The sequence below is a fragment of the Tamandua tetradactyla genome, chromosome X (genome assembly GCF_023851605.1).
Source record: "Tamandua tetradactyla isolate mTamTet1 chromosome X, mTamTet1.pri, whole genome shotgun sequence".
Lineage (NCBI taxonomy): Eukaryota > Metazoa > Chordata > Mammalia > Pilosa > Myrmecophagidae > Tamandua > Tamandua tetradactyla.
This window is the reverse complement of record NC_135353.1, coordinates 146,579,460-146,592,437: the sequence shown is the minus strand read 5'-3', so window position 1 is coordinate 146,592,437 and position 12,978 is coordinate 146,579,460. Positions and strand designations below refer to the sequence as shown.

The 12,978-nt window shown below is 39.3% G+C and overlaps 1 long non-coding RNA gene across 2 annotated transcripts in view; it reads left to right on the top strand.

The window, feature by feature from the left end:
* LOC143670885 (uncharacterized) overlaps positions 1-11,722 on the top strand; it is a 72,786-nt gene extending 61,064 nt beyond the window's left edge. For both annotated transcript variants that reach the window (XR_013169473.1, XR_013169474.1), the window contains exons 3-6: positions 4,114-4,452; positions 6,116-6,356; positions 7,222-7,448; positions 11,611-11,722. This is a non-coding gene — a long non-coding RNA (uncharacterized LOC143670885). The remainder of the gene's footprint in view (positions 1-4,113; positions 4,453-6,115; positions 6,357-7,221; positions 7,449-11,610) is intronic.
* The last annotated feature ends 1,256 nt before the right edge of the window (positions 11,723-12,978 follow it).

Below are 12,978 nucleotides of genomic sequence, written 5' to 3'. Positions count from 1 at the left end.
TCCTGAACTTAGGGGGAAACCTTTCAGTCTCTCTCCATTGAGTATGATACTGGCTATTGGTTTTTCCTATATGCCCTTTATCATATTGAGAAAGTTACCTTTGATTCCTATTGTTTGAAGTATTTTTATCAGGAAACGGTGTTGAATTTTTTCAAATGCTTTTTTAGCATCAATTGAAATGATTATGTGATTTTTCCCTTTCGATTTGTTAATGTGCTGTATTACATTAATTGATTTTCTTGAGTAGCGTGTTTGTGTGTTTCCAGGAATTTGTTTATTTCATCTAAGTTGTCTAGTTTGTTGACATATAGTTGTTCATAGTATCGTCTTATGATTTCTTTTATTTCTTCAGGGTCTGTGGAAGCGACCCCCCCCCCTTTCATTTCTGATTTTGTTTATTTGCATCCTCCCTCTTTTTATTCTTTGTCTCTCTTGCTAGTGGCCCATCAATTTAATTTTCTCAAAGAACCAACTTTTGGTTTTATTGATTCTTTCTTTGTTCTTTTGTTCTCCTGTTCATTTATCTCCACTTTAATCTTTGTTATTTCTCTTCTTCCATTTGCTTTGGGGTTAGTTTGCTGTTTTTTCTCAAGTTCCTCCAGGCGAGCAGTTAAGTTCTTGGTTTTTCCTCTTTCTAGTTTTTAAATATAGGTATTTAGGGCAATAAATTTCCCTCTCAATACAGCCTTTGCTGCATCCTGTAACTTCTGATATGTTGTATTCTCATTTTCATTTATTTCCAGATAGTTACTGATTTCTCTAGCATTTTTTTCTTTGACCCACTGGTTTTTTAAGAGTGTGTTATTTTATCTCCATATATTTGTGAAAGTTCTCGTTCTTTGGTGGTTATTAATATCTAGCTTCATTCCCATGTGATCAGAGAAAGTGCTTTGAATAATTTCAGTGCTTTTAAATTCATAAAGACCTATTTTGTGCCCCAGCATATGATATATCCTGGAGAATATTCTGTGAGCACTAGAGGGGAATGTATATCCTGGTGTTTTGGGGTGTAATGACCTATATATGTCTATTATGTCTAATTCATTTATCAAGTTGCCTAACTTCGCTATTTTCTTGTTGATCTTCTGTCTGGTTGTTCTATCTATAGAGGAGTGTGGTGTATTGAAATTTCCTACTATTATTTTTGAACATCTGTTGCTCCCTTCAGTTTTGCCAATGTCTGTCTCATGTACTTTGGAGCTCCTTGATTGGGAGCATAAACATTTATGATTGTTATTTCTTCTTGGTGAATTGTCTTTTTGATTAATATATAATGTCCTTCTTTCCTCTTATGCTGTCTTTGTATTTGAAATCTATTTTGGCTGATATTAGTATAGTTACTCCTGCTTTCTTTTGGTTACAACTTGCGTGAAACAAATTTTTCCATCCTTTAACTTTCAATCTATTTGTATCCTTGTGTCTATGATGAGTCTTTTGTGAGCAGCATATAGCTGGATTATGTTTCTTAATCTATTCTTTCAATCTGTATCTTTTAATTGCTAAGTTTAGTCTGTTAACATTCAAAGCTATTACTGAAAAGGTGTTTATTGAATCTACCATCTTATCTTTTGGAATTTTATTTTTCAGATTTATGTATTCTTTTCCCTCTTTCTCTTTTTCCTTTAAGTTACTCTTACTGGTATTCTTCAATGCTGTGCCCTTTTCCAGACCTCCCTCTCCTGTCTTTTATTTTTCAACTAACAGAACTCCCTTTAATATTTCTCATAGGGCCGGTCTGTTGACAAATTCTTTGAGGATTTGTTTATGCAAATTTTAATGTCTCCCTCAATTTTAAAGGACAGTTTCGCTGGGTACAGAATTCTTGGTTGGAAGTCTTTCTCTTTCAGCATCATGGATATATCATATTCTCCCCTCCATTGTGCCAATTGAGTAGTCCCACTCATTACCCCTATATTTGGTAGATTGCTTTTCTCTTGCTGCTTTTAGGATTTTCTGTTTCTCTTCAACGTTTGGCAGATTAATTAGTGTGCGTCTTAAGAAAGGCCTATTTGGATTTATTCCATTTGGAGTTTGTTGATTTTCTTTGACTTGCATATTTATGTCCTTTATAAGTATTGGGAAGTTTTCCCCTATTATAGCCTCAACTAATTTTTCTAACCCTTTACTCTTGTCTTTTCCTTCTGGGTCCCCAGTGATGCTTATATTTGTGCGCTTTGTTTTGTCCATCATTTCCCTGAGATCCAATTCCATTTTTTCCCATCTTTTTTGCCATTTGCTATTTTGAGTGTTCAAAAACAGTTATCCTGTCCTCTCGTTTGCTTATACTTTCTTCTGCCTCTTCAAATCTGCTTTTATATGTGCCTAGTATGTTTTTAAATTTGGTCTACAAAATCTTTAATCTCTATGATATCTGCTATTTTTCTATTTATTCTTTCAAATTCCTCTTTATGCTCTTCTAATAACTTCGTGGTTTCCTTTATGTCATTAGCCATCCCATTTATTTTATTTAGTAGAGTGATATGATCATCTTTGATTAGTTGTTCCAATGTCTGTGTCTCCTCTGGTGTTTTAATTTTGTTGTTAGACTGGGCTATATCTGTCTGCATTATGATATGCTTAGTGATCTTCTGCTGTCTTCATGGCATATAAATATTCTTGATTGGTTTTACTTTGGAAGTTGGTTTCCTTCAGTAATCTAAAGCCTTATTTCATGGTATGGATGTGGAGCCAGGATGCACAGTGCGGGGCTGGGGACAACAGTGCAGTGATGTGTTGCAACGCACAGGTATAGGCGCAGGTTGGGGATGCTACACTGGTGCCTGTGAGCATGGACACCTAGTGGCGGGGTAGATGTGGCTGTGCTGGTGCATGGGTCTGAGGGGGAGTTGCGTGCCCTGGTCTAGGGTGTATCGCCCTTTGTGCACATGTGCAGAGCTCAGGGCAGCGGGTCCGTGTTGTACTTCTGTGGGCTGGGGGCTGACATGGTCTGGCTGTGCAGTTCAATGCTTGCCCTGAGCTAGGGGCCATGACTGATGGCCATGTGCATGTGCAGATGTGGGAGGGCTGTAAACTGATGTATATATGTGCAGAGCTGGGGGGAAGTTGGGTTGCATGACTGTATGGGCTGGAGGAGGGGGTGTAGCCTCGGGATGGAGGTAAGCACTGCAGCCTTTATGTGCTGGTGATTGCCTGCACGGGGCAGGGATAGGAGGTAGAGCTCTTTAGTGGTGGGTTAAGATTGCACTTTTGTAGGAGAGGTGGGTTGGACTGGGGCAGTTGTATGTGCGCTTAGGGTGTGGGTGTGGGGCCAGTACACATGCAGGGGGTTTGGCAGGGGCGCTTGGAGTGCAGGGAGGGTGGGGCGGGTGACAGGGTTCAAGTGCGTGGGCTGTGAAATGAGTTGCGGGGCTGCGTCGGTGAAGGTAGGGCATTCAAGGAACATAACTTGGCTTTCTTCCTAGTCCTGGTCTCCCCATCCGTGCACTCCTGAGGGTTCTGGGCTTCTGTGTTAGGCTGTTTGCACCAACCGGACCGTTTCCGGTTCTCTGCTTCTCAGTTCCTCAGCTTTTGCAACCAGGGTCTCTCTGTGTGGTTTAGAAACTCTCCCAGGTCACTTACACCCTGGAATCACCCTCTCAGTCGCCCTCTTATCCCTTCTCTAGCTGTTCCTTGGAGCAAGGTTGAACTCGACGTATCCTATCGTGCCATCTTCCTGGAACTCCTTTCCAGTATTTATTTGAAAATTACATTATTAAAAGCTGAGGGTGGGCGGGTCACATTGGCTCAGCAGGCAGAGTTCTCGCCTGCCATGCCGGAGACCCAGGCTTGATTCCTGGTGCCTGCCCATGCAAAAAAAAAAGCAAAAAAAACCCTGAGGGAATCCACACTGTATGTGTGTGTGTGTGTGTGTGTGTGTGTGTGTGCGTGTCTGTGTGTATACAAACATATTCAGTAAGATTAGTCATAATTAAGTGTAGAAAAGTATATGATATATATCTGGTGTAAAGTTTTGAATCAAATCATTTTTTAAAGAGGATGTTGGTGCTCCTTTATCCAGAAGATATCTGTGCTGTTTGAAACTGTTGTGTACACCAGAAAAGCCAAGTTCTTTAATCCTCATTCAATATTGTTGGGTGGGATCTTTTTTTTTAGGTGCATGGTCTGGGAATTGAAGTTGGATCTCCTGCATGGGAAGCAAGCATTCTACGACTCAACCACCCATGCACCCTTGGGATCTTTTTGATTGTTTCTATCGTGATGTCTTTCCACCCATTCAAGGTGGGGTTGCTTACTGGAGTCCTTTAAGAAGGAGCCATTTTAGAAAGAACTGATGGAGCTGACACAACCAGATACCTTTGGAGATGAAGAAAGAAACCCCACCTTGGGAAGCCTTTTGAAATGAGAGGTCTGGAGAGAAAGCTAGCAGACATCACCATGTGCCTTGCCAGCTGACAGAGATATTCCAGACCCATCAACCTTCCTTGAGCCAAGGTATCATTCTCCGGATGCCTTAGATTGGACTTAGAACTGTAAACTTACTACTTAATAAATTCCCTTTTTAAAATCCAACCCATTTCTGGTATTTTGTATTCCGGCAGCTTTAGCAAACCAATACAGTATCAGAGTCTTTTTCTAGATTGAGGTCTCAATTTTCAGTTGAGTTCTGTATCTCTCACCTGTTGTAACTTCTATGTTCAACATTTTATCATGCTGTGCTTGTTACTTTAGGCTATCCGAAATGTTAATTGTGCTGATTTTTCAGTGTCCCTCTGCTTGTAGTTGCTTTCATTTCAGTACTTAACGTTTCTCTTCCTGGATATAGAATTAATCAACTGTACTAAGTCAATCGATGTTTCAACTTTTCTCCTTTATTGCTGTTGTACTCATCTACATTATACTGGTGCCCCTGCCTCTGGAGACCATGCACCTGTCTTCTGCTATGCTCCTCAATTTCCTCTGTCATTTTACTGAGAATAGTGATGCTTTTTTTCTTCTGCTACAGTGGGAATACTTTATAGACTTCTCTTACTTTGGGTTGAAAAGAAGATTATTTTCCAAATGATACTTCTCCTCCCCTTGAAACAGTAAATTTAACAAATGTTTATAGAGCACTTATTATGGCAGAGAGTGTGTCAATTACAGGGGATTCAGAAATGAATTGAATATGGTACCTGCCTGAAAATCCCAAGTATATCTTAGGGGTCTCAAACCAAAGTGTCTAAAGCAGCCCAGCAGTCTCCTTTAAAAAGAGAAACAGGTTGGATGTTAGAAAGAATTATGGGACTATAGGAACCAGGGAATAGTTTTGGGTGTTATGTGTGAGTTCTTTGGGTGATGAGGTGAAAACGCAGAAAGCCATCCAGCTGAGAATGTGTGAAAGATCAGCTTTCTTAGGTCAAAGAGCCTGTAGTAGGAGAGGGGAGAGAATAAGGGTGGCAGAGGGACGTGGGCTCACCAAACCTAGGCTCCTGTGAGGGGCCGTTGAAGAGGTGGGGCACAGGATACATGCAAGTCCAGGGCTCTTGTCTTTATTGTGACCTGGAATGGAGGGGTAGGGCTTTCCTGCAGATACTGTGGATTAGAAATTTCAAATTATAGGGCACAAAATAAAGTTTCAAATTATACAGCAAGAGTTGTTTGGAGAAGCTGAAGGCAGCTTCTTATCATCCAAGAAATATGGAGATGCAAGCCTGGCTGGTAAATTATGCTGTCTGAAATAGCAAGGGGCCTTTCGGAAAAGCTATGGGTATCTCTTATTATACAAATCCTAGGGTATAGGCCCCCCTAGTCATGGCTACACCCAGGGCAGTGCTAACTGTGGAAAACTTACGACTAAGCCAGGCAGGATGAGGAAGCGCTGAATATAATTTATTTTATGCCATTGCAAACGCCTACTTATAGTTGTTATGAGGGTAAGTGGTCAAAGATCTTCCGATTTTGTGTATGTGCCAAAATCTAGGGGTTTGAATTTTTAAATATTGGCAATGAGCCACAAAAATTTGTAAATGCTATATGAACCCAATAAAACGTATCCATGGTTTGAAAGAAGCGTTAAAACCACCAATTTTGACTTTTGATATAAGCCATTTCCAGCACAATGATTTCTTTACTTGTCTACACATCCTAATAAAGTGCTCCCTTATATGTGCCTTAGATGTTCATCACTGAATCCAGATAGCTCTACTGAGCCTAATTGATGGAAAAAGAGTTAAGAGGATTAAAAATTCTAAACTTGAGAAGCAAAAATCTATCTTGGGATCTTCAAGATTGAAGAAGTAACTTCAAACAAAAATCAAGTATTTACCAGGAGCCCATTGAGGCATCATCATTTTCTCAGGACCGGGAATTGAGGGAGAGAAGCCAGCCAGCATACATGGTCACAAAGCAGGGATAACGTGAGTATTCATACATACTCAATTATTTACCAATTCCTTACACTAAGCAAGCATTTCTTGAGTGTTTTATGCCTTACCAACACAATCTGAATGAAGGTTTTTCTGCAAGAAGACTTATTGAAGGAGTGATCTCAGGATAAAAAATGTAAGGGAGAAACTGAAGCCAGATGGATGGATGGGTCAGAGAAAGAAGCACAGCGATAATTTCAGGAAAGGCTTGGCCTCAGCCTAATCCCATGAGGACCTGAGGAATATGAGTTACAACGCAGAGGTTTTCCAGTCTACAGACAAGGGAGGTGGGCTATTATGTCCTTGCATCTGTCTTTCATTGCCTAGAGCTACTGCAAAGGGGAATATAAATCTCTAGTGTCTCCCAGAGTGGTGGCTTCAGTTAGCCAAGAGCAATCCTCCAGGGGAGGGTACTAGCTACCAGCACCCACAGCAGCTGTGCCTGGCTTAGTAAAGGAAGCCTAGGCAACAGTAGATCATGTTATACCCTGCATCAAAGAGAGTGGTAATTAGTAGTGGAGATAGTCAATTATACAAATATACATGAGGAATGGTGTATCATAGGAGTGGTTTTCATACACCATGGAAACATTGAGTAACAGGAGTAAGGGGCAAGGGGGAAGGATTGGCACAAGCTTCATAAAGTAGATGTTAATGAAGCTGATCATTGAATATGCATATAGATTTTTTTTGGGGGGGAAAGATGGTCTAAATAGAATCAATAACTTGTGTAGAGGGCTAAAAGAGTGAGTGGATATTTAGGCTCTATCAGTGATTGGAAAGAGGAATGTTTCTCAAGCAGCTAAAACTGGAAAGGTTATCCTAACAAAAAATAATTTTATTTTTTGTTTTTAAGTTATACCTAGACGTCTGGACTTTTTCTTCGAAATGGCATGGAGCCACTAAGGATTTTAATCAAAAAGAATCTTCACACAAATAGAAGAGAGAAATAAATATTCTATTTTTACCTTCACTGAAAGTGATACAGAAAAGAAGCAAAAGGCAAGGCTGTAGCTGTGCTTGCAGTATAGAAAGCATTTTTAATATTCTGGATGATTGCAGAAGCTCCAGAATGGAACACAGGTAATTCATTTTAGTATAGAAACAATGGGAGGCAGAATTATTTAGAGGAAATTGCATTAATCAGTATATAAGAGAAACATCCTTCTGTTTTATCCCCTTCAAATTTGAAAATAATCACTCAAGTTAGGAATAAAACCCCCAAAGTAGATAAAATAGGACACTACCAATGTACCCAAAATATGAAGTGATTATTTTTTCAGTTCCTGAGAGAAAGATTATTGATCACAACCGTCTTGAAAGATTGATCGCCAGCATCTTCATGATGATATTTAGTTAGATGCCATTCATGCCAGTCAGTTGAAAATAATTGTGGATAGTGCATGATACATATTCCAAACTTTGTGCAGGAAGGTTAGCTTTAAGGAAGAAAAGGTGGGTGAAAGTTTACTCTGAAATATAAGCATTGTCACATTTGACTTGATGGTAATAATTATTATTGAAGTTTAATGCGTTCTACTTTCCGACCACAGATTTAACAGCTACCCCAATGAATAAGAGAAGGCAGGAGAAAACATCACTGAGGGCAACAAATCAAGGCCCATTTATTTTGGTAAAAGTAGATATATGTATTGTACAATTCAGACAGCTTTTTACCACTGATTTACAGATAAATGGTTGTAATAGATACTGTGGTGAGCCACTCAACTTCTCCCTTCAGGACCAAGGCATATTAATGCTTAAGAAAGCACATCTACTATGAAAGCATCCTCTCAGATGCCCACAATGTATAGAATGACCAAGTGAGCAGATGCCAGCCAATTCTGACATTGGCCTTTTCAAGTTTTGGCACAATGGACTTGTGAGAGGAATGAACGTGGTGGCTGGGATTAATGTAATGTATAGTTCCCACTGAACAGGGCTCATCTAGCCGCTGTAGTTGCCAAATGTCTGACCTGCCAGCCACAGAGACCAACACTGAGCCAGTGATGGGATGCTGTGATGGTTATCAAGGTGTTGCTTCTCAGCTCCAAATTCACCCTTCAATAGCTACTCTGCAATAATGGACTGAATTTCTTTAAGCATTTCTCCTTTACACTGAGTACCATGTTAAACTTTCTCACTGAAGGTCACTGTAGTGACGTTGCAGGAGGGAGGGGCATCCAGGGACTGTACCATGGATCAGAGGTGTGAGCTTGAGAACATCTAGGGTGTTTTGCTCCAATCAGGTGTCCAGAATGTGTGGTTTCTTGGTGATATCACAGCTGTAGCTCCGCCTAGTGATTACCTTCCCGTGACCTGTGCACCATCGACATCATATTTCCCAAACTTCCTGTCTGCACTGATGCCCCCATTCCCTCTACACACCCACTCACCCACTCACCGAATGTGGTTTGCCTATACCTTGGAGGTTACTTTCTGCTTGACCATGAACCCAGCTCTGGCCCAGAGAAACTCTTTTTTTTTTGTTATTTTTTAATTAGAGAATATGTAGTCTTACAGAATCATAATGCAGAAAAAATAGAATTACCATACCCTCTCATTATTAACACCTTGCAATAGTGTAGCACATTTGCTATAATCGATGAAAGAATTATAATTGTACTATTACATATAGCCCAAGTTTGTGTGGTAAAATCCTATGTTTTTTTTTTTAGATCTCCTTTGATTTCTTTTATTTATTTATTTTTATTATGATCATTCCATTCTACCTACATAATCAGTAATATATAATATAATCACAGAGTTGCATATTCATCATGATCATGTCTTAGAACATTTGCATCAATTCAGAAAAAGAAATAAAAAGAGAACAGAAAAAAATTCATATATACCATACCCCTTACCCCTCCCTTTCATTGATCACTACCATTTCAATCTAAATTTATTTTAACATTTGTTCCCCCTATTATTTATTTTTATTCCATTAGTTTTGTGTCTATTGATAAGGTAGATAAAAGGAGCATCAGATACAAGGTTTTCACAATCACAGTCACATTGTGATAGCTATATCATACAATCATCTTCAAGAAACATGGCTACTGGAACACAGCTCTACATTTTCAGGCATTTCCCTCCAGCCTCTCCATTACATCTTGACTACCAAGATGATATCTATTTAATGTGTAAGAATAACCTCCAGGATAATCTCTCAACTCTGTTTGGAATCTCTCAGCCATTGACACTCTATTTTGTCTCCTTTCAGTCTTCCCCCTTTTGGTTGAAAAGGTTTTCTCAATCCCTTGATACTGAGTCCCAGCTCATTCTAGGATTTCTGTCCCATGTTGCCAGAAAGGTCCACACCCCTGGGAGTCATGTCCCATGTAGACAGGGGGAGGGCGATGAGTTTGCTTGTTGTGTTGGCTGGAGAGAGAGGCCACATCTGAGCAACAAAAGAGGTCCTCTTGGGGGTGACTCTTAGGCCTAATTTTAAGTAGACTTGACCTATCCTTTGTAGGGTTAATTTTCATATGAACAAACCCCAAGATTGGGGGCTCAGCCTATTGCTTTGGTTGTCCCCACTGCTTGTGAGAATATCAAGAATTCGACTAGGAGAAGTTGAATTTTCCCCCTTTCTCACCATTCCCCCAAAGGGGACTTTGCAAATACTTCTTTATTCATTGTTCACATCACTCTGGGGCATCACTCTGGACAAACCAACAAAATCTCATGCCCTACTCAAGGTTCCATGTACTTATGGTGTTCAGTTAAGCTGCCTACGTAAGTTATATTAGGAAATGCACTAGTCAAAATATAAATGCAAACTTCTCTTATGTCCAGTGAACTGCAACTACTTCTTCAATGAAGTCTGCACCCCAGCTTTGGGAAAGTGAACCCTTTCCAAGATTGTCCTTCTTTGGGTACTCTCTCAGCCATAGGTTATCATATAGACTTCTCTTACATATTATATTCACTCTTCTAACATAGCTTAATAATATTTATATTAAACATCCCCTGTTTCAATCAGTTTTTCTGAGCCCCAGTACCTCTTTCTGTAAAATTGAAATACTAAAGACTACTTAAACAAGGTCATGTGTTATTTCTGAGTATCGATTGATATGAGGTATGTAATAAATATTTTGTTAAGTAGTATATAATATAAGTGCAAGCTATTTTATTTTTATATTAATAATACTTAATTATTGACTTTGAAAACATAGTATCTGATTATTAATAAAAAGTATTTGGTTAAATTATGCTACCACTATTCCTGATTCTGAAAAAATGGTCTAGTTTTTGGTGGATTATTCCTTAATTATCATTCTTATTCATGCAGAAAAGTTGAGAATGCAAGCTGTGATATGATGAAATATCCCCTTCTCCATCATAAAATCTTACCTAGAGGAAGAATCCTGACTGAAGTGCCATAAGATCATGATAACAGAGCCAAAGACAATGTAAAATCATTCATGCAAGTTAATAAAGCTTAGAAATCTCAGGCAGTTGATATTTATCACACAGCTGAATGCCAATGCAGCCAGGAAAATATCATCAGCTCCAGATGCAGCTGTTAGGAGTGTACTGTGGGGCAGGTCATCTGTGCTTTTCATCTGCCAAATGCATCCCTTAATGGGAGTGATAGTGAGCTTTGGTGAGAAAAGGAATAGGGAGACTAAGCACCAATATCAATTTTGTCTAGCCTCTGAAAATGCTCAGACCTAAATCATCTCTTAATATATTAACTTAGTGTTATTTTTCACTTGATAAGTGACTTTGAAATACTTTCAAGTATTCAAATCAATTGTATAGAAAAGAATAGAAATATGATCAACCAACTGAAATATAAATCTTTATGTTTTAATCGTGAAAATGACTGAAATATTTTTAAGTATTCAATTTAAAGCTGTAGAAAGGAATAAAAATGGTGTCAAGAAACTGAAATGTAAGTTCTTCTGAACCAAAAAAAATTCTATCACCTCAAATTGTCAAAGTATCACAGGTATTATTTTTATTAAATTGTCTCAAATTCAGGGTTAATCTAAAAATGTTTAATGTACTGCCCTTTGGCACCTCAAAGACAGTAAGATATGAAAACTCAGGTGTTTAGCTTTGGTAGAATTCTAATTAATAAAAAATCCTTTAATGATTCATTTTGACTAAGTAATAAGGACAGTATCATATTCTAGGAGATGTCTCTCTAAATAAAAAGCATACAATGATAAACATTTCTACCACAGGTACATCTGAAGCTAAATAAAATTTTCTCTTAAATTTTTTATTCCAGGTTGAGTTCTCCAAGAGCAGTTGCTGAGACAGAGTTTGGAGACAAGATGCTGATTAAAGAAGAGGAGAGGAAGAACTTGAACTGTGATGCAGCCCTGACAAAGCTTCAGCTAGGAAGCTCTAAAGTGAGTATTGCCTTTCAGAATGGCTTGTGTTGGACAGTAATGTCTGGGCCTTTCTACTCCCTTGCTCAGTGAGAGATGTGAGCTACTTGGTGATGTCTGACAAGGCAGCTCTCTGCAACTGAGGGAAATACTGAGAGGTTGACAGCTAGACAGTGTCTGCTGACCACACTCCCTATAGCTGAATAGAAAGTCCTTCTTTGAAGGTGGATTTGGGCAGTGCAGCTCCATGTGTATCACAGTCCACACCTTGTGCCACATAGGTCCATTTCTCTGTGCACATTTGGAGAACAGCTTTTGCATGACTCCAGTGATCATCTCTTTCTTAGGAGAAACTTAGAAGAAGGAGGTTAGCAAAATAATCCACAGTCTATGCTGCTGCAGTTGGATTCTGGACCACAATTGATACGTTTTCCCTCTTCGACTTTGATTCTAGATAATCTCACCCTCAGCTACCACATAATTTGGCCTTAATGTCTTCCCTGGTGGCATGACCCAGATCCTTATCCCTGAAGTGCCCGAGTACTTGGTCACTATCTCAGAATCAGGTAACCATACCTGTCTCTTTATAGTCATAACTGAGCCAGGGAATACCAAGAGGTACTCAAGTGGATTATAAGGTTCCATACTCAATCTTCTGAATTTCCGTTGTGTAAGCAGCTCTAAATCCTTACTATTGCCAAGACAATGACTCCTCTTCATGTGTGAAACTACAGCTTATAATTTGAGGGGACTCTTCCTGTATGCTTGGGAAAATTGTGTCCTCTTTTGGGAAAAGGATTTATATTCCTGCAGAGCTCAGAGTTGCACAAGAGTCCTCAGTGAGTCATGGGGATAGTGGTAAGTGGGCGGACACTTGAGAGTCTACTCAACTTTCAGACATTCCACCTATTGGGAACACAATATCATATAAAGATTGTTAATTTAGTGTGTTTCCAACTTCTGGAGCATGGAGTATTGCCTCTGAGCTGGTGCTTCACCTGTGCTTTCAGCAGGCTATCCCATCACTCTGTCAGGACAGCAGGCTCAAGGTCATGAAGTATGCGATATGGACCATGGATTCCATGATCAAAGGCCCACTCCCATATCACCTTTGCTGTAAAGAGAGTTCCTTAGTCTGACATTGTGTTAGTGTGGTTTCATATGTCAGTGGATCTAACACTGTGAAAACCTTTGGACACTGATGCTGACGAAAGCCCTGCATATAGTAAAGACAAACTCATTTCTACAGTAAGTGTCTGGTCCTG